At 38.9% G+C, this 11,909-nt stretch overlaps 1 long non-coding RNA gene across 1 annotated transcript; it reads right to left on the reverse strand.

The window, feature by feature from the left end:
- Window positions 1-7,866: 7,866 nt before the first annotated feature.
- On the reverse strand, window positions 7,867-10,878 carry LOC132891778 (uncharacterized). The gene is made up of 3 exons (XR_009655367.1): window positions 10,791-10,878; window positions 10,436-10,550; window positions 7,867-8,463 (listed from the first exon to the last, which is right to left on the reverse strand). It is a non-coding gene; the product is annotated as an uncharacterized LOC132891778 (long non-coding RNA).
- Between the last annotated feature and the right edge of the window lie 1,031 nt (window positions 10,879-11,909).

Genomic DNA, 11,909 nt, shown 5'->3' on the forward strand with positions numbered 1-11,909 from the left:
TGAAATTTGGTGGACAGCTTTACTATTATCCGAGGTTCAAGTGATTTGATTTTGATGTTGATAATATGTGCCCTTCTAGTTAGATTCAGTTTTGTTGGCGTTCTTTGTTTTGGTCCATTACGAAAGTGTGTTGATTTGCTGAGAAAATTCCGTCATTGGAGATATATGATTGATGTATTATGGGAATGGCATGCTGTCAATCATGGCTGCTCCTATAGTGATTTTGGTCTCTTTTATTGTCATTGGGTCTGGAGGAATCCATGTCAGTATGGTAGGGATGCTTTTTTAATTAATTTTTTTTAATTGTTCTTCTATTCAGAATCTTCATGGCATGTTTAGCCCAAAGATCTTCTAGACAATGTAATGTACTTTACCAAAAGAAACCTGTGAAATGTAATTTTAAAAGATGTGCTACATCTGCATTAAAAAAAAAATCCTATTTAACATGTGCATCACTATCAATTATTAAACTGATTCAGTGTGTCTTATTACGCTGATGCATGTAGAAATTTTACTGATATACTGATAAAATGACATTTTTCACAGGTTTTAAAGGGATCCTCCAGCGGATTTATTCTCAAACTTATTTTAAGTAAAAGTAGATGCAGATTTAAAAAAATCAAACTTTCATTTTCAGAGAGCAAATAGTGTTTGAGAAAAATGAATTTTCTTTCAAATGCCAGATTGGCCTGACGTATGTGATGACATTATGTAGCCGTCACTTGGAGCAACTCAGCTCTTTATATTCTCTGTTTAGATCATAGTTTTGCTAGTTTTACAACTGTTTTTACTGAATTTATCAGTTTTTAAATAAATATGCCTCATTGTGTAGCATATAAATGCCACAATGATACTAAAAAGAAAGCACAAGCTGGAACTAGACGGCATTTCTGCAGAGAAAATGCAAAGTGTGCTTGATCAGCTGTGTCAGAGGGTCACTGACAGAAACTGGATCAGACATTAGACATTGTGCTATAGATCATTTTTACATGATCTGCAGATAGTATGTGTGTAGTGTGTGCATGCAGCTTGTGGCTGCACACTCTAAAATCTCTGTTTAAAATGATTCAACGCACAGTGTGCCATAAAAATACACACTAAAATCTTTTTTTACATGATCTACATGGCGCTGGGTTTAACAGAGTGTGGCATGATTTAAAACAGAGATTTTAGAACACGAGGCGTGCAACATGACATGGCAATAAGTTTTTCTCCTGAAACACAATTCATTTGAATGGGGGAAAATGAATGGATGTGAATGGGGGAAAAGGAATGAGTGAAAAGAAAGGAAAAGATGAGTGTGGGTTAGAACTGATTGCATGTACAGTATGTGTCGAGGGAGTTGGCCTGAGGTATCACATGAAGTTTAGTGCGTCTCTGATGAAGTGTGTCTGAGCAGGACAGCTTGTTTTGTGAGCTCTATTCATTCTCTATTGGAAAAAAAATGACAGGAAAATAACAAGAATGAGAGAACAAGTGTGTCTATCCAAAAGCTGTGCACTACACCAGTTCAGGACACTCTAGATCATGTAAAAAAGATTTTGCAGCGCGAGGTCTCATGTCTGATTCAGTTTCTGTCGGTGACACTTTGCCACAGCTGAACAAGCCCACTTTGCATTTTCTTAGCCGAAATGCAGTCTAGTTCCAACTTGTGATTTCTTTTTAGCATCATTCTGGCATTTATATGCTACACAATGAGGCATACTTGTTTAAAACCTGATAAATTTGATAAAATACTTGTAAAACTAGCAAAACTATGATGTAAACAGAGAATATAAACAGCTGAGTTGCTCCAAGTAACCGCTACCTGACATCATTGCATACGTCACCACTGAAGGAAGTCCATCTGACATTTGAAAGAAAAGTCATTTTTCTCAAACACTGCTTGGTCTCTGAAAATGAAAGTTTGATTTTTGAAATCTACGACTAATTTTACATCAAATAAGTTTGAGAATAAATTCACTGCAAGATCCCTTTAAGGAAGGCTTTGCTGTCTCCTTTTGCCATCCACTTTAAAAAAAAATAGTGTTCTACATTATGTCTGCATCATAGTGTTATATTATTTGAGATTGGTCTTGGTTTCAAGACCAGTCTCAAGACTACTTTTTGAAGATCTTGGTTTCGTCATCGACCGCATTTTTACTCTGTCTCAGGATTTTATTTCAAGACTAGTCAAGGGGGTTAGGTGCCTTGCTCAAGGGCAGTTCGGCCATTCCTGTTGGTAACCTATGACCTTTTAGTCCTAAAGCTGCTTCTCTCACCATTAGGCCATGACTTCTCCTGCAAATGCAACCAATAATGTGACTCATTACTAATTTTAGATTTTTTGTTCCTGCTAACAGTGGTCACCCTTCCCCACCCCCTTCACACACCCTTCTGGTCCTGGTTCTGGTCTTGACTCAGCCTCGCCTTGCCTTTGTCTTGGTCTTGGCTTTGTTTCAACCCCTTAAACTCTGCATCTTGTTTCGGTCTCGACACACTCTTGGTCTCAGTTTTGGTGGTCTTGTCTACAACACTAGTGCATCATTCTCACAATGAAAATAGATTTAATGTCTTACTTGCCTTGGTCTACATGCTACTGACAAGGTGTTCTACGATGCTTCTACTCAATTATTTGAATAGCGAGTTCAGTAAATGAGCATTTCCATCTTGCTATTGTGTATCTTGTTCTCATGTGTGCATTTGGAGCAAAGTTTGCCTGGACACTTCAGCATATGTGGTGAGGCATGATAGCTCGCCACATGATTTACAGTACGTACTCCAACCACTTTTCTGTGGAGCCTCTGCACTCACACCCACCTTGTGAATGGTATATTCCACCTCCTCATGAAAAGAAAGTGTTACCCATCTGCTCTTTATCTCCTACATGTGCTGTGATAGAGGAAGACATGGTCTGATGCTGTCTGACATTTACAACTGAGTACAAATCCAAACAAAAATATCTACAGATTATCTCCACTGTACATGAGTTTATTTCTTTTTAAAACGCAAAGGGCAAGCAAAGCACACTCATAAGTCCCCTGAGCTAGTTCTGCAGATGTCAACCACAGTGAAGAGTGTGTGCAGTTTTTTTTAGAGAGAGGAAACACAAATAGGTCACACACTGCACTGTCAACCCCTACTATGTGTGTGTGTGTGTGTGTGTGTGTGTGTACACTAGTCTCTCTAAAACAGCTCATGCAATATATTTGTGAACTGGCCATCAGACAGCAAACTCCCCAAATGAATCCAGTCATGCTTACAAAGTAGCCACAAAGACCTTGAATATCCAGTCAAGTCTTCACCCAAATCTTGCTTGCTTGCTTGCTTGCTTGCTCTGCCATGTTTGATGACCTCAGATAAGGACACGGGTTTCTCTTGCAGCATATGGTTTTATTCCTGTTCCAGAAGAGAAGCTTCATTTTGGAACCCTATGTGGTGATGCTGATTCAAAAGGAACTTTTGAGCAGAAAGGGTATGGTCAAGTCAAAGACGTAGATGGTTGCATAACCCTTGTACAGGCCTTCTAAGCTGGACCAAATGCCAACATGATTGTTTAGCCCACAGAATTCAGAGTGTTTTATTTATTTATTTATTTTTGGTACATATTTCTGGCCACAAGCTTCAGAATCATGACGTTTGCGATCTGTTTGGCTTTCCACATTCCACTGTATATGTGCTTCCATTGGGAACAAGACAACACAAGAAGCTTTTGAGTGTACTAGATTAAAAAGAAATTCAGAAATTTGTTAAAGGTTAATAAAGGTTAATAAAGTTGTTTGATGCAGTTATTCAGAAGTAGAAAACATTGCAAAGAATTTATCACAAAACCTACAAATGCTAAAGTTCTGGTAGCTTCCAACAGCTCTTTTGTCACAGCAGCTTTTTAAATCTTTTTTAATCTTTTTTTCCACATAAAAATGATAACTTTTCATTAAATAATTGCACATCAATCATTTTATCTACTTACAGAGAAGCTTAATGTCAAAGTTCCTGCATTCTCACCAGACTCTCTCTCTCTTGTTTTTTTTTAAACTTAACTAAATTAGTCATTTACTCATTCAATTGTTTTTTTGAAGGCCATTTAAGCAAGGTCTGAATGCTACGTGCTTTATGCATAAAGAAGCACAAGATGAGCGTTGTGTGGGGAGTGTAAAAATGCAAACCACTGTAGTGACGGGGAAAATTTTTTGTCTCAGTTAGTCACAAAGGAAAACCTACATCTTTGCCTTCAGAGCCCGTGCACATGACATGTGAAACTTCTGTCTTCCTCTTCTTTTTATATGTTCCTACTGTATTCCCTGTGTCACCAAGATGTATACCTATACTAATGACTGCTTAAATTCCTTTATATCACGTCTATCATATGTGTGCATGTGAGGAAATAGTTACACAACATGCATTTATTTAATTTTAATGCAAATTATTGTGAATCAGTTGCTCTTATATAGTTGTGTGCATCGAACTTCTTACACTTCTGAAAGCAAGATGGCAGATAATAGCAATGATTTCATACTATAAAGCAGCATTTAGATGACAGTTCTGTATTAAGGGGGAAAAACCCAATAAGTTGCTTACACGACCGCTGAGTACTACAATGTTCATTCGTTTTTATACACTGTGGTCAAAAGCATGCATGCAGATGCTGCTGGTTAACAACTGTAGAGAACCCACACATTTCTTTGCCCACATTTATACAGTTCTTCACTCAAACGTGGGCTACACAAGTTGTTTTCCACTTTGTGAAACCTTCCCAAGGATGATTGCTAGTGGGGTCTACGTGGCTGATTCCATGACTGGAGCGCCGTCTTGCCCTGGTAACTCATTTGTAAAGGCAAGAACGCATGCATTCACAAAGCATGTTAACCCAGCCCAGGCAACAATATCTCAAATTTTTAAGGTGTATTCGCTGCTTGAAAGAAGTTGAGTTGAGATATTCAGATTTAAACAATTTACTTTCAATTTGGGTTGTACTTTCAATGTGACTTTTAATATAATACTTTAAATATGACTAGCATTGGGGAAAAAAGAATAAAATAACTTACTTTTCTTCTTCCACTGAATGTCAGGAAATTCGGATGTTTGGATCTTCAGGAAAATTTGAAAGAAATCTTCAAGTTGGTGGAATCTTCCAAATATCTCATATAGGGTGAATGTGTTATAGGGTTGAGTGAAGGTTTTGAGAAACTAAATTGGACATTTTTCATAATGTATAAGGCATGACTCATGGGAAAGGATGTTTCAAGATGGAGATGTTAAATGGATTCATATACTAATGTAAAAATAACATTTTGAAGATCTTTGGAGTGATTATCTCATCTCATCTCATCTCATTATTTCTAGCCGCTTTATCCTGTTCTACAGGGTCGCAGGCAAGCTGGAGCCTATCCCAGCTGACTACGGGCGAAAGGCGGGGTACACCCTGGACAAGTCGCCAGGTCATCACAGGGCTGACACATAGACACAGACAACCATTCACACTCACGTTCACACCTACGGTCAATTTAGAGTCACTAGTTAACCTAACCTGCATGTCTTTGGACTGTGGGGGAAACCGGAGCACCCGGAGGAAACCCACGCAGACACGGGGAGAACATGCAAACTCCACACAGAAAGGCCCTCGCCGGCCCTGGGGCTCGAACCCAGGACCTTCTTGCTGTGAGGCGACAGCGCTAACCACTACACCACCGTGCCGCCTGGAGCGATTATATTATATTATATGTGATTCAATACTCAAACCTCCACACATGTAGGTATTTGGAGCTAAAAATGACTTTATTTACTTTACATACATTTTTGTACAACCCCTATTCCAAAAAAGTTGGGACACTGTGTAAACCATAAATAAAAACAGATTTTTTTTTTCCAGGAAAGGCCTTGCTTATTTCAGCAAGAAAATGAGAAACTGCATGGCTCTGTATTAAAAGAGTACAGGTGCTAAACTGGCCTCCCTGCAATCTAGACCTGTTTCCCATTGAACACATTTGGCGCATTCTGAAATGCAAAATATGACAAAGGAGACCCTGAAGTTGTTGTTAAGCAACTAAAATTGTAAATCAGGCAAAACTAGGACAACACTTCACTTTCAACACTATAGTAATTGTTCTCATCAGTTCCCAAACATTTACAAAGTGTTGCTAAAAGTAGAGGTGATGCAACAACTTTATGTATTTATTTATTTATCTCATCTCATTATCTCTAGCCGCTTTATCCTTCTACAGGGTCGCAGGCAAGCTGGAGCCTATCCCAGCTGACTACGGGCGAAAGGCGGGGTACACCCTGGACAAGTCGCCAGGTCATCACAGGGCTGACACATAGACACAGACAACCATTCACACTCACATTCACACCTACGGTCAATTTAGAGTCACCAGTTAACCTAACCTGCATGTCTTTGGACTGTGGGGGAAACCGTAGCACCCAGAGGAAACCCACGCGCACACGGGGAGAACATGCAAACTCCACACAGAAAGGCCCTTGCCAGCCCCGGGGCTCGAACCCAGGACCTTCTTGCTATGAGGCGACAGCGCTAACCACTACACCACCGTGCCGCCTTTATTTATTTATTTATTTATTTTTTGCATCAAATTTACAGTGAGCATATGTTTTTTTTTCAAAAAACAATAAAATATTTCTCAGTTTCAACATTTGATATGCTGTCCTTGTACTATTTCCAATGATATATAGGGTTTCCATGATTTGTGGATCACCACATTACATTTTACAGAGCATCCCAGCTGTTTTGGAATTGGGGTTGTCAAAGTAATGTTGTAAATGTGAGATACAAATAGCACTTTAGTCCATAAAGCATCTAAAATATGTGGATGGCAGTGCATAAAAGGTGCCAGAGTGCAGTTGTGAAACAGGAAATAGCCACACAGAGGAGTTTAGTATGAGTCAGTCTAGTATGAAGTCAATTTTCTTACCTGTGTTATCTTACAAACCCAGTTCTGAGTTGTGCCACTTGCAGCATGCTCAGTTATTTACATACATACAGGTCAAAAGGTCACCATATATTTTATCTGACGTAATTATATATTAGCCTGCATATATATTTATAGATTTCTTTATTTTCTTTTAAGAATACACATGCAAATACACTTTGAGATCATTCAAAAAATAATGTTAGTGATGGAAACAAGTCAAGGTGTAAGAATCATCAAGAATGTAGACAGGAAATACATAACGTAAGCAAGTTATATTTTTGTATCGGTATCTGTTAGGTTGATGTTCTGTCATAATCCAGGAGTGCTGTAGCATTCATCAAGTGATGACTGCAGTGCAATGGTGTAATAGTGATTCATTGAAAATAATCTTCGCATTTGAAATGGTAAAACAGATAACTGCTGAGGTGACTTGGTGGATATTTTTACTCGTGAAAAATTTAATTAAATCATTGTGCCCACAAGAACTTGACAATGAAATTGAATTACACTTTGTCAATCTTGAAATGGCACAAACACGTCTGAGTTACTGATGTTTGCAACATGGACACAGAAAGCCCAAAGTGTTAGCCAAGACTTTCTCACCAGTTCACACCAAATAGAGAGGATGTATTAAGTCATGGGCTTGTGTTACACAATGTGTGGCTGTAGCATTCATATCTCATAGCAACAGCATTGTAATTCATGACCAGACTTACTTCTCATCTCATCTCATCTCATCTCATCTCATCTCATTATCTCTCGCCGCTTTATCCTTCTACAGGGTCGCAGGCAAGCTGAAGCCTATCCCAGCTGACTACGGGCGAAAGGTGGGGTACACCCTGGACAAGTCGCCAGATCATCACAGGGCCAGACTTACTTGTGACCTTGAAATAATAACTCATAGCTTTAATATATCAACCCTTGGCTGTACCTTATGAAAAAATAACCACAATATCACCTGTATAGTATAGAATAGATTTATAGTGGAGATAGTAGGGTCAGGAGACACAATACAGCAGAACAATATTCGTTTCTATTTTATTTTGTTTACTCTTTTTTCCTTCCATTTCACAATTCACATTTGTATGCAAGTCTACAAGTCTAGTTTCTATAACTAAGAAAATAATTTATGCCCTTTAGACATGAAAATATGGTTACAAGCCCTTATTTATAAGAAGCTGGAGTAAAAGAAGTTGTACGATTGAGTACTGGTTGCTTGGTGATCTTTCTTTTCCCCTTCCTTCTTTTTTTTGAACACTTCCATTTATTTATTTTAATTTGCTTGCACTTTGGTTTAGAAGGTTTTACTTTTGAAGGTGAGTCTGCTCTGTGCTTCCCCATCGATATGGCTACACTTGCGGGCACTTGAGGCCATCTACTGGCCAAAGGCAACATGGTGGTTGTCAGTAAACCCTCTGTGTTCTCCTGGGGAGCATCTGGTGCCAGTGCAATGCTGTGGTTTTGCATTCCTTTTCTTGCATCGACCTTCCGCATTGCCATTTTTGTCCAGGGTGAGGCAGGATCAGAGCAGAGGACTTTCCCCTTTTCAAGGGTGAAACTGTGCAAAGAAAAAAAATCCAATATGTAGTGGCCATTTTTGGAGTCAGCTACCAAAAACTACCACTTCTTGTAAAGGATTGATCAGTTGAATTATTTTTATGCATGCTGGAATGAAAACATGTTGACATTTTGTTGAAAATCACAGGAAAAAAAAATATAGATATAATATACACACACACGTATGTATGTATATTATTAGGTTCATTCACTGACTTATGCATTTCAATGCAAATAGTTGTATCCCCATGAGTAAATTTAGTAACAAGAACTTAAATGCCCATTCGCAAAACAACATCAATAATAATAATAATAATAATAATAATCATAATCATAATAATAATAATAATTTAGTGATGCTATCATAGTTAGTCTTGCTGGAGTCCCTGTTTGCACTCAGTGTAAAATGTATACTGTTCTTAACCAGTAGGTGACACTGGGCATACCCAAAAACCTATTTTCTCTCTCTTTCTCTACCCTCCCTGAGTTAGATTTTGATCCTGAGACACCAGTGATGCTGATCTCTTCTACTCCTCAGACCTGCCTGATCCATCCTGATGCCCTACATCCGGCTGGAGTCTCATCACAATGGACAGTCAAAAGTCGCACTTGGAAGATTGCTCTGGACACTTACAGTTTTACTATGATGGCTTCGGACTACAATTGCCATGATAACTTTAAGACTGCAATTGTCATGAACGGTGTTGCACGCAAGTCTCCATCAATGAACAGTTGACATAGTTTCAACATGTTTAAACTCTAATTAATTTCCTGGTTACACAACTGTACTTTGTGACTATATAGGACACAGTTATAGAAGCGAGTTATATATAATCATGCTATCTGTTATCACACAGATGAGGATAGGTTCCCTTTTGAGTCTGGTTCCTCTCAAGGTTTCTTCCTCATGTCATCTGAGGGAGCTTTTCCTTGCCACCGTCACCACAGGCTTGCTCATCAGGGATAAATAAATTTATTAGGGATAAAAATTAGGTCATATGTTAAAAATCTTTAATTTTCTGCAAAGCTGCTTTGTGGCAATGTCTGTTGTTAAAGGCACTATACAAATTAACTGACTTTATTATTATTATTATTATTATTATTATTAATAATGTCACAAACAGGGACCTCTGGGGTTCAAGCATCCTCGCAAGTCATCCGACACCCCCATGCCCAACCCCACAGTAGATATGGGTAATTTCACTCGAAAACAACTATAATAGATGGATGGATGGATGGATGGATGGATGGATGGATGGATGATCCGCCGGCTCCAAGCACCCTTCACAAATAGTCCCCCTACTGATGATAATAATAATAATAATAATAATGATAATAATAATAACAACAAACAGCAACCTGTGGGGTCCAAGCACCCTGTGTTATTTCACTTGAATAAAATAAAATGAAATATAATAATAATCCGTGGGGTCCAAGCACCTTTTGCAAATAGTGCACCTTCACCCCATTCTGCAGCAAGTGTGGATTCTATCTCCATTACCCACTTATACAAAACTGCACATTGAAATATTGAATACTGAAATTTTGGAGTGTAAAACACATAGTGGTTTCAGTGATATGACTGTAATAACTGAACCCCGGAACACTCAGACTGAAGCAGGAACACACCTGGGATGGAATGCAGTACATCGCAGGGCATTGCACAAACATTCACAAATTCATTCACATGTGGGGCAATTTAGAATCACCCTGATACACCCAGCAGATACACCCAGCAATGAAAGGCATGTTTTTGGGAAGTAAAAGGAGCCCCGAGAACCTGAAGGAATCCCACATGGACATCAGAGAACATGTGAAACTCAACACAGACATTAACCTGAGCTCAGGGTTGAATCAGAGACCCTGGAGCTGTGCGGTGGCAGTGCTACCTACTGTATCATGATGCCACCCCAACTGTATGAAATATTAATACTATATACTCATTTGTACATATAAGATATTGGGTCACTTACACAATTGCTGTAACTGGACAAAGTCCTTTATGCTGCTCCCTGTACCTCACAATTTTTTTCACATTGACTCTCACAGGACTTCTTGTGAGGCAACAATTTATTGGAGATCCATTTCCTGTGAGTCAAAAGTACTGGTTAAAAATTTTACCATAATGGGAATCCATGATGCCTATTTCTCTGATTTGTTACAAAATATTGCAGATAGTAAAGATCATACAAACTGATATAAATGAAAAGAAGAGCGGAGTTTCTCAGAGTCAAACCCACAGAAACTACATATAACAACTTGACCTAACAAATCTAGGCCACCCCACACAGAACATCAGAAGTGTGCATTGACACAAATAAAACTTACTTGCAAAGATGCCGGAGAACACTGCACTGGTGCAGAAAAAAAAGAGCGTTAGGTGCATTTTCACTGTCTTCTGAGATGTACTGCTCTCACTGCACTTGGTCTTATTGTTGGGGGAGGGACCTCCATTAGCCCACATATTTCCATCAAACTATACCTGATGAAAGGAAAATGTGAATCTGATGACTCAACAGGAAGTGGACACAAAGGTAACTCAAAACTCCTGGCCCCGTGAACATCCTTTCATCCTGACCCCATCAAAAGCCTCGATAATAAATTAAAATGTTTATCGATAAATTGCAGTCTCATAGAGGTCTATAATAATAATCATGGTATTCCAGCCCAATTTACTCATTGCTATTTACTTTTTGCCATTTACTTTACACAATATGTCTACAAATTGAAGGCGCAAGCAATTCTTGCTAAGCCGCCTTCTTCTTCTTTTGGCTAGTCCCGATTAGGGGTCCCCGCAGCGGACTTTTCAATCCGCATGTTGGATTTGGCACAGTTTTACACCGGATGCCCTTCTTGACGCAACCTTCTCCATTTATCTGGGCTTGGGACTGGCACCAAGAGTACACTTACACACCCTCAGTGGTTGGATTCTCTCTTGCTAAGGCTCATTAGCAAAAAAAAAAGAAAAAGAACACAGATATTTGTTGGTTACATAAGTATTCACCACAGGATTTGCACATCTGTATCCTGATCTTTTTGCCCATGCTTCTTGTCAAAGTTGGAAACCATTGGTGAACAGATTTTTTGCCACAGATTCTCAAAGTTGACTGTGCCATTCTAGTACATTCACCATTTGCTGTTTTGAACCACTGTTGTGATGAACAGGTTGTTGTCCTGTTGGGACATGAACCTCTTTCCAAGTCTCATTCTCTTGTGTACTGTAAGTGGTTTTCTGTGACTACCCTGCTTGCAAGTTACACTACCCAACTTGTTCTCAACCCAGACCAGTTTCCCTGGCAAAGAAAAAAAAAAACATTCCTGCAGTATGATTCTACCACCACCATGCTTCACTGTGTGGATACTGTTCTCAGAGTGATGAGCATTGCACTTTGTGCAAAGGCCAAAAGATTCAATTTTGGTTTCATCCAACAATCAGTTCCTTCAGAG

This window comes from Neoarius graeffei, chromosome 1, assembly GCF_027579695.1.
Source record: "Neoarius graeffei isolate fNeoGra1 chromosome 1, fNeoGra1.pri, whole genome shotgun sequence".
In the NCBI taxonomy this organism is placed as follows: domain Eukaryota; kingdom Metazoa; phylum Chordata; class Actinopteri; order Siluriformes; family Ariidae; genus Neoarius; species Neoarius graeffei.